This window comes from Podarcis liolepis (assembly GCF_965112155.1).
Source record: "Podarcis liolepis genome assembly, chromosome: 5".
NCBI classification, from domain to species: domain Eukaryota; kingdom Metazoa; phylum Chordata; class Lepidosauria; order Squamata; family Lacertidae; genus Podarcis; species Podarcis liolepis.
Window position 1 is genome coordinate 8,453,432 of NC_139556.1, and position 10,525 is coordinate 8,463,956.

The following is a 10,525-nucleotide window of genomic DNA, read 5'->3' on the forward strand; positions in this document are numbered from 1 at the left end:
GCTTGCCGATCGGAAGGTTGGCAGTTCAAATGCCCACAACGGAGTGAGCTCTCATTGCTCTGTCCCAGATCCTGCCAACCTAGCAGTTCAAAAGCACACCAGTGCAAGTAGATAAATAGGTACCATTCCAGCGGGAAGGTAAATGGCATTTCCGTGCGCTGCTCTGGTTTCACCAGAAGTGGCTTAGTTGTGCTAGTCGCATGACCTGGAAAAACGGTTTGCAGATGAGCGCCACAACCCCAGACTGGTTTGCGACTGGACTTAACTGCTGGGGGTCCTTTACCTTTTATTCTTTGGTGAGAGAACGCTCCCCTGAGATTTAACTGCTTTGTGATTATTCCAGATAATTTGATTTACAATATTCTGAAATGAGATTCATTTGGGAAATAATACTTTTAACTGCTGAAATGAAAGAAGAGTTTTAAACATTGCTTAATAAATTCATTGGAAAGTTGTTCATAATTATATTTATTGTATTTATATGAATATTGAGACAAAAAGAAATGAATATGTTTTGATAAAAAATATATTAATTTATTTGTTCCATTTGATTTAGTTTTTGTAATCATTTTAAATAATGTAATTCAATCACCTCTGTTTTTCTCCATTTGCCTAACTACTATAAAAAGATCAAGGCTGTTTCTGTATTAGTTTGATTCACTTTAACAATTGTGGCTCCAATCCATGGCCCAGAAAGACAGATAAGATTTTTTTTCCTGTTTTCTTCCAAAGGTTTCGTTTATATTTTTCTTTTAAAAAATAAACATCTTAAATTATGAAATATTTTATGATGATGAATAACATGTTTAGCACACTGTGTTCATATATTTACTCTCCCCAAATGATTTCTGTGTACTAGGAATACTTTTGTATAATACCATGTACAGTCTCGGATCATTACAGTTCCTACACCAAATCAATATGAAATGGTACAGAAATCCAGGCTTTTAGAAGTCCATGATAAACATGATGACAAGTATTAAGAAAGAGAAACTGACAGGAGCTCAGAAAATGAGACTGACTGAATTTCAGGTCATATTCACATTGATGGTTTCTTCTTTTGACCCTCATCCCCACGACGGGGTGAGCTCCCGTTGTTCAGTCCCAGCTCCTGCCCACCTAGCAGTTTGAAAGCATGTCAAAGTGCAAGTAGATCAATAGGTACCACTCCAGCGGGAAGATAAACGGCGTTTCCGTGCGCTGCTCTGGTTTGCCAGAAGCGGTTTAGTCATGCTGGCCACATGACCTGGAAGCTGTACACCGGCTCCCTTGGCCAGTAAAGCAAGATGAGCGCCGCAACCCCAGAGTCGTCCACGACTGGACTTAATGGTCAGGGGTCCCATTACCCTTTACCTTTAAAGTAGGAAAGCCAAAGAGATGCTAGGTTCTACTTGTTACATAACCACTTCCTCATCCACAGGAGGACCTCTCCTCTTATTCCATAACTACAGTGGTACCTCGGGTTACATACGCTTCAAGTTACAGACTCTGATAACCCAGAAATAGTACCTCAGGTTAAGAACTTTGCTTCAGGATGAGAACAGAAATTGTGCAGCGGTAGGCCCCATTAGCTAAAGTGGTGTTTCAGGTTAAGAACAGTTTCAGATTAAGAACAGACCTCCAGAACGAATTAAGTACGTAACCAGAGGTACCACTGTACTAAGCTTTACACTTTGTCGAAACCCTTTTGGAAGTCCAAGAATACCATGAAAGCTGCCTCCATCGTCAGGCTTGTTGACTCTCAAATAGGTTAGTGAGACAGGACGTTCCATGTCAGCAAGGCTTGCTCAATATACTTGGCTATTTTATCTGGCAGAGCTTTCCACCAATTTTTCTGAAACAGATATTAAGCCATGGGTTGTCAACCTGGTCCATATCGCCCACTGTTTCAGGATTCTAGGTGGGCAGTAGGGGGTTCTACGACACAAGCTGAATCCTCCTTCCATCGAGCACTGGGGGGCAGTAAGGAAATTTCACCATCAAGAAAGATGCATTAGTGGGTGGTAGGTATAAAAAGGTTGACCCCTGTATTAGGGATGCGGGTGGCGCTGTGGATGAAATCGCAGAGCCTAGAACTTGCCGATCAGAAGGTCAGTGGTTTGAATCCCTGCAACGGGGTGAGCTCCCGTTGTTCGGTCCCAGCCCCTGCCAACCTAGCAGTTCGAAAGCACGTTCGCCACTCTTGGCGACTTCCACAGAGACCAAAAATACACTAAAATGTAAAGACTGCAATGTGAAGTCTTCATTTATTCAGCTTCCAGATGATGTATTTTGATATATGGATGTGAATCCTCTGAATCTGGTTTGTCTCGTGCTGAATGTGGAAATATATGAGCCAACAGTGTGACGCGGCAGCTAAAAAAGCCAATGCAATTCTGGGCTGCATCAATAGGAGTATAGCATCTAGACCAAGGGAAGTAATAGTGCCACTGTATTCTGCTCTGGTCAGACCTCACCTGGAGTACTGTGTCCAGTTCTGGGCACCACAGTTCAAGAAGGACACTGACAAACTGGAATGTGTCCAGAGGAGGGCAACCAAAATGGTCAAAGGCCTGGAAACGATGCCTTATGAGGAACGGCTAAGGGAGCTGGGCATGTTTAGCCTGGAGAAGAGGAGGTTAAGGGGTGATATGATAGCCATGTTCAAATATATAAAAGGATGTCACATAGAGGAGGGAGAAAGGTTCTTGTAGTTTGGATCCATTGCTCCGTGTCTGCTTCTCTGGAGCAGGAGAAAAAAACCTTTGCAAAAGTTTGGCACCATTTTTGAGTGAATTGCAGAACGTCAGATTTTTTCTGGAATTGTGAAAAAAAGTTGTTCAGACGTTGAGGGCTGCTTCTGTTTCTGATGATAAAAACCCATCTGCTTCCACCGAAAAACCTTTCAGGGTATCGTTTGTAACAGTTTACCAACATTTTTGAGTGAATTTCAGAACATCAGATTTTTGCTGGACTTGTGAAAAAAAGTTGTTCAGACATCGAAGGCTAATTCTGTTTCCGATGATAAAAACCCATCTGTTTCTACCGAAAAACTGTCAGGGGATCGTTTGCAACAGTTTGCCAACATTTTTGAGTGAATTTCAGAACGTCAGATTTTTACTGAAATTGTGACCGCGCGGCTTAGGGATTTTTTCAAAAAATGTAGTTCAGACGTGGAGGGCTAATTCTGTTTCCGATGATAAAAACCCGAAAAACATTTCAGGGGATCGTTTGCAACAGTTTGCCAACATTTTTGAGTGAATTTCAGAACGTAAGATTTTTGCTGAAATTGTGACTGTGCGGCTTAGGGACTTTTTCAAAAAAAGTTGTTCAGACGTCGAGGGCTAATTCTGTTTCCGATGATAAAAACCCATCTGTTTCCACCGGAAAACATTTCAGGGGTTCGTTTGCAACAGTTTGCCAACATTTTTGAGTAAATTTCAGAACGTCAGATTTTTGCTGAAATTGTGACTGCGTGGCTTAGGGATTTTTTCAAAAAAAGTTGTTCAGACGTCGAGGGCTAATTCAGTTTCCGATGATAAAAACCCATCTGTTTCCACCGAAAAACATTTCAGGGTATCGTTTGCAACAGTTTGACACAATTTTTGAGTGAATTTCAGAACGTCAGATTTTTGCTGGACTTGTGAAAAAATGTACCGTATTTTTCGCTCTATAACACGCACCTGACCATAACACGCACATCGTTTTTAGAGGAGGAAAACAAGGAAAAAAACATTCTGAATGAAACAGTGGGTGTATCGTTTTTGTGCTTCATGCTGTGGCCACAGACATGTGATCTGATGGTGAATTTGGGGTGACCCAATGCAAAAATCATGAGAATTCCTGTGGATCCATGCTTTGTAACCACGTTTTTGCACCATTGCAGCCCCAGGCAACAGTGGGTGCGCGTGGTAAAGAAATTGACCGCCTTCTGGGAAGATGGCGGCTGTAACAACTTCTCCTTCGTGAACCCTCCGGATTACAAACCTTTTATAGCCTTTTACTGCCGTTTTTATAGCTGTTTTACTAGACTTTTAAATTATTTTACTTCTGTTAGAAGTTTTTAATCGTTTTACTTCTACGGTTGGCCTGTTGGGGCCAATATGCGTATCAACAAGGATATTCAAACCCTCTGCTGAGAAAGCCTGCCGCTGATTAGTAACGCCGCCTTGAAGACTGGGTTATGTTGAGAAGTGGAGGAGGAGTAGCAGAGGAGTTGCACCCATAAAAGATAAGTTCTCTCTTTTATCTCCGTTTATCTCTACTCTGAACCTCCGTAGTTAGTGAGACAGCGACAAATGGGTCATGGCAAGCGACCAAGATCTGCTGAGAAAGGTTGCTCACCTCCAAGAGTAAAGCAGTCGAAGCTTGAATCTCCCCCACCATCTACTAACAATAACAGCAAAACAGAGCAAGTAATTGTTTCTGCGGTCGAAACATACAACCGCTTTTGGCCTCTGTATGATCAAGGAGAGCCGGGAAAGCTAGCTGAAGCCATAGGGAAGCCCTCCTCCCTGACACCTAAATTACACCTCCGTCATTGAAACGGGACGCATTAGGGCAAACTGCCCATGAATTAGTACCTGATCAAATACATCTGGTAATCAGGACTTTAAGCTTCATTTTCAAGGAATTGGAGGGGATTTCTTTGTCATTGAATAAACTTTCACAGGCCCTTCTGGCTCATCTACCTTCCTCAACTGAGCTATCTAATTTGCATCAATCTCCTGTGCCGCTTGTAAGTGCCTTAAAGAGACAACCTGACCAGAAATCTCACCTTAAGAGCTCAAGACGCAGGCCACCACTGCCCCAAAGGAATAGGCAATCCTTGATTTTTCAACCTAATAAAATATGTCTAGCCATTTTTTCCCGTGACGCCCCCAGACTTAGGTGGAATAACCTGAGGGTGGCTAAAGGGTACCTACGTGATTTGTTAAATATTCCTTTTTTCCAGATAGATCTTATATCTGTAGTACCCCTAAATGCCACGCCCTGGCCAAGGAAATTTATGCTCTCCTTCCAGTCCGCAAGGATCCCACATCTTCTTGCAAGACAGAAAGATCGGCTGGCACCTTGGGAGATTGTAACAACAAGAGTCTTTAAGGACACGAGTGTTAAACCCCTTTTTGCCAACATCTTAACCGGCAATGAACGCTCGTTTCCTCCTTCTGTTCCTATAATAAAGGGGAAAACACCTAGCCGGGTACCCCCTGTTCCACCTGCGACCGCAAGTGACCATCTAGCTAAGCTGAGGAGTGATCCAATTGCAAGCGGAGATTGGAATATCCCTGAAGAGAGAAATCTTATCTCCTCTTATGGAAAACTCCCTTCGGAAGAACAGCAGGCTATTCTCGATAGATTGGATCTACTCAAACAAAGACTCCTATCGCAAGGGGACCCCTCTATGCCGATGAGAGAGGAGAGCAGGCGCTCCACGTCCCACAAGGCGTCTCCATCAAATGCCCTGATAATCTCTCAACCTGCTACTTTGTTACCTCCTACTGATCTGAATCAGCAGTCACCTGTTGACCAACAGCACCATTCTACCGTGGAGGAAGTCGATAAACTCAATACTCCCGTCTTAGACCTTATGTCCAATCAAAATATGGAAGTTGATGATTCCTTTGCCTCAATGCCTGAGCTAGAATCTACCCTGTCTGAAGATCACCAGGAAATGACTATGCATGTACCACCCCCACGTTCACGTCTTTCTATACATCTGCATGATAATTCTTCTCCATCTGCGCAGCAACTACAAGTGATGACTGGAACACCTCTTAGCGCTACCCTGGTTAAGACTGATAACTCTGACGGATCTACTAGTATAGCCCATCAAAGACTTACTACTACTCACCTCAATGAACAGCATCCGACCTCACCAACTTTGCCTAATTCTTCCTCCCCGGCAAAGCCCTTCCTGCCTGTTAATGTTACCAAATCACGGATTCAATCAACACAGAAGAAGACTTTATCCGCACAAACTAAAATTACTGATTTCCTTATGGGTCCTCGTTCTACCTCCAAGAACCCATTAAACAACTCAAAGTGACAATTACCGGGACAGCACAAGGACCCGACATTATCAATACTTAGCTGGAACATTGCTGGTTGGAGAACCAAAAAATCAGACCCCGAATTCAGGAAGTACATAAATTCATTTAACATCATCCTATTCCAAGAAACATGGGATGAGGAAGAGATTACCATAGACGGCTTTGATCTTCTAACACTTCCGGCCTCCCCTTCCTTGAAAGGTGGTCGCCCCAAAGGGGGTCTTTTGATTGGGATCTCACTCCAACTTCGCGCCAAATTCACTCTGGTACGGGCTTCCCCGCCTTTTGCTCTTTCTGGACTGATCGCAGAAGGGAAGTCCTCATTACTAATTACTAATGTTTATCTCCCCCCCGAAGGCTCAGCACCTGATCTTGATTGGAGATGGGAATCATTTGAAAATCACCTACTGTCATGTCATACCAAATGCCCTAACTCGTACTCCTTAATTGGGGGAGACTTTAATGCTCGAATTGCCACAAATTGGGACCTACTAACCAAGTCCAAATGGTGGACTCCCCCATGTTTGGACAACTTCGACTTGGAACATGCTAGAATTAGAACTTCAAAGGACAACAGAGTAAACAAAGCTGGAGTGACCCTTTACCAAATGGCCATTCGCCTGAATTTAGTATTCTTGAATGGCACCTTCCCCCCCGATATACCGGGGGAGTTCACTCACCTGGGACCAGCATCTAACAGTGTTATCAATTACTTCTTGATCTCCGCAAATTTGGCCGTCAATGTACTTTCCTTCCAAGATGAAAACCAACATTTCAGTGATCACCTCCCAATAGTGACCACTTTGTCATTGTTCCGGTACCAGAAGGACTATAAACACTCAGTCCCTCTGGAAACCTCATCAGCGACCAAAATAAGAGGGATCAAATGGTCGGAGGCTGTGGCCCAAAAATACCAGGATTTTTTCCATAGGGAAATCACTGCCTATCTACCTCAAATAGCTACTGATTTACAAGATTCCAATTCGGTTTTGAAACTTTTCAACCTTCTTATAACAAACCTTACCATCTTTTTTACATCACCTCCTCAAAAGGCGAAAGTAGCGCATTGCAGTGCTGGGGCCCCTTGGTTTAACACCTCCTGTAAACAAGCAAGATCCCTTCTTCGTTCCATCTATAATGAATATAAAAACTCTAATGCCCAGGCTCTACCACCCTCCTATTTACAAGCCAAAAGAACATACAAACAGACTTTAAATATGTTTGTACATATTTTATGGGCTAATAGCCGTAAATAAATAAATGAAAATGAATGAAATGAAAGCTGGCCAAACGTGAGTGGTATCTAAAGCGTTGGCGAGCCTTGATTGCGGCCTCTAGATCCCGCAGACCACAGGAATTTTGGGCTTTGATAAACAAAAGAGGAAGGAAGTACCCACTGACGATTATCCCTGCGCCCACATGGGAACAATTCTTGAGTAAATATTTCTCCCTGGCAGAGGAATCCAACTCATCCACGGAATTCCGAGCCGACCATCTACCTTTGTGGCCCTCTACCGACCCAGACCGGATAATGGACTTGATATTAGATCTGAAAACGGGCAAAGCCCCCGGGCCGGATCTAGTCCCCACTGAGGCTATTGTTGCGCAACCGAGGTGGTGGGCTGAAATCCTGGCCAAAGTCTTTGACGCAATTAATTCTACGGGGCTTATCCCTAGGTCATGGAAGGAGGCCGTGATCGTGCCAGTCCATAAAAAGGGTCCCCCTGCTGCCCCGGAGAACTATCGGAACATCAGCCTTTTGTCTATCATCGGGAAAATCTATGCAAAATTTTTGCTGTCTAAGCTATCCCATTGGGCAAACGACTCAAATTTGATTGGCCATGAGCAAGCGGGCTTTAGGAACAATTATTCGACCACTGACTATATGGTAATTATGTATCATCTCGCCAGAAAATATTCTGCCCCGAGTCGGGGGCGCCTATGTGTCGCTTTCATAGACCTAAAGGCCGCCTTTGACAGTATCCCAAGAAACTGTCTATGGAAGAAATTAGAGAGATGGGGCATAGATAGAAGGCTGTTATGGCTTATAACCCAATTACATCAGGGGGCGTCGGCTAGAGTGAGACTCACACCGGCGGGAAACCTATCCAACGAGGTTCCAATAAATAGAGGTGTGCGCCAAGGTTGCATTTTGGCTCCACTCCTCTTTAACTTGTTTATCAGCGATATGAAGCTCTTTCTGAATGAGTCTCAAGCCAACATTCATGCCCCCCGCCTAGATGATTTCCGCTGCCCTCTGCTCCTATATGCCGACGATGCAGCGATCCTTTCCTACTCTAGAGTGGGTTTATGCAGAGCTCTAAAGACTTTTGCGGCTTACTGCAAACTTAACCATCTGACAATTAATTATGAGAAATCTAAAGTCCTGGTCTTTACCAGGTCTCGGAAAACTTACAGCTGGAAGTTGGATGGAGTCCAATTAGAACAGGTTTTCAAATTTAAATACCTGGGAGTCTTCTTTCACTACAACCTAAGCTGGAAGCCACAGATACAGTATTTACTAAACAAAGGGAGAACAATACTTTATACTCTACTCCAATTTTTTGCGGCCGACGGAGCCTCCCACATCCCTTCTGCATTGAAGGTATACCACGCAAAAGTGGTTTCCACCCTCTGTTATGCTGCCCCGCTCTGGGCCCCAGGGTCCAATTTAACATCGCTTGAGACATTGCAGAGTCAGTTTCTCCGTCGCCTCCTGAAACTCGCCATGTGTGTGAGCAACGCAGCCATACGTTTGGAGTTAAGGATTGCATCATTGGAGACTGTCATCTGGAAGCGAGTCTTTGGCTATTGGCTGTCTAGCTGGCATAGGCTTCCCGACCATTACCTTTTCCAGTGCCTCTGGCGGGACGACTTTGTCAATCCGTGGGTAGGAAAAATCCAAGCCAAACTTCTGAGCATCGGAATTTCCCCAGCGGACTCCTTAAAGACGAACTTATGCTCAGCCAAAAGCCTTATAGAGCAAAGATTAGCAGACATTGAAAATCAACACAACCTTGCCTGGGGTGGGGGTGTCTGTCCCCCAGGTATCACAGAATAACCCCACCACTTGGCCTTCCATCATACATGTCATCTCTTTCATCTGTACCACACCGACTTGCATTTATTCGTGCAAGGTTCAATGTCCTTCCATCGAACCTGCTGAGCCACAGATTTTCCAAGGGTTTGGTGTCTCCGCTATGCGTGTGTGACGGGAAAACTGTTGAATCTCTTCCACATATAATGTTCAACTGTCCCCTACATAGCATAGCCAGGACTAAATTTCTAGGCCCTGCTTTACTGCGCTTGGTGGGCAGGCCTGTTGAGTCACACGCCGCACTACTTTTGCAGGACACAGATCCCTCTGTAACTCTGCAGGTGGCGAGATTCCTGAACGCGGTTATCTCACACACAAAAACCACTAAAAAACAACAACATCACCAAAACTAATCGGACAGTTATGATGAGAGTGCATGTCGGATCTCGTCTTCAGTTTTCCTTTTTCTGCGATCCGTCCCTTGGAGCTCCCCGGGCCCCAAGCTGATATTTGGCTCTTCTCAATGACCCACCCTTGCATCGTGATGCTCTCCTTCTGGTGCCGAATATATCGGTCTTTATGCCTCTGTCCTTTTATGTTTGTACATATTTTATGGGATAATAGCCGTAAATAAATAAATAAATAAAAAATAAATAAATAAATCACAGGACAAGAAATCAGCCCTCAAAAACTTAACCGGCAGAAAATATTTTTTTTGAAAAAATCCCTAAGCCCCGGGATCACAATTTCAGCAAAAATCTGACTTTTGGCAGTTCACTCAAAAATGGTGCCAAAAGCTTGAAAATGCTCCCCTGAAAGCTTTGGCGATGGAAACAGAAGGCTTTTTATCACAGGACAAGAAATCAGCCCTCAAAAACTTAACCGGCAGAAAATATTTTTTTGAAAAAATCCCTAAGCCCCGGGGTCACAATTTCAGGAAAAATGTGACTTTTGGCAATTCACTCAAAAATGGTGTTAACCGGTTGCAAATGCTCCCCTGGAAGGTTTGGCACTCGAAAAAGAAGGCTTTTTATCACAGGACAAGAAATCAGCCCTCAAAAACTTAACCGGCAGAAAATATTTTTTTGAAAAAATCCCTAAGCCCCGGGGTCACAATTTCAGCAAAAATCTGACTTTTGGCAGTTCACTCTAAAATGGTGCCAAAAGCTTGAAAATGCTCCCCTGAAAGGTTTGGCACTCGAAACAGAAGGCTTTTTATCACAGGACAAGAAATCAGCCCTCAAAAACTTAACCGGCAGAAAATATTTTTTTGAAAAAATCCCTAAGCCCCGGGGTCACAATTTCAGCAAAAATCTGACTTTTGGCAGTTCACTCAAAAATGGTGCCAACCGGTTGCAAATGCTCCCCTGAAAGCTTTGGCGATGGAATCAGAATGCTTTTTATCACAGGACAAGAAATCAGCCCTCAAAAACTTAACCGGCAGAAAATATTTTTT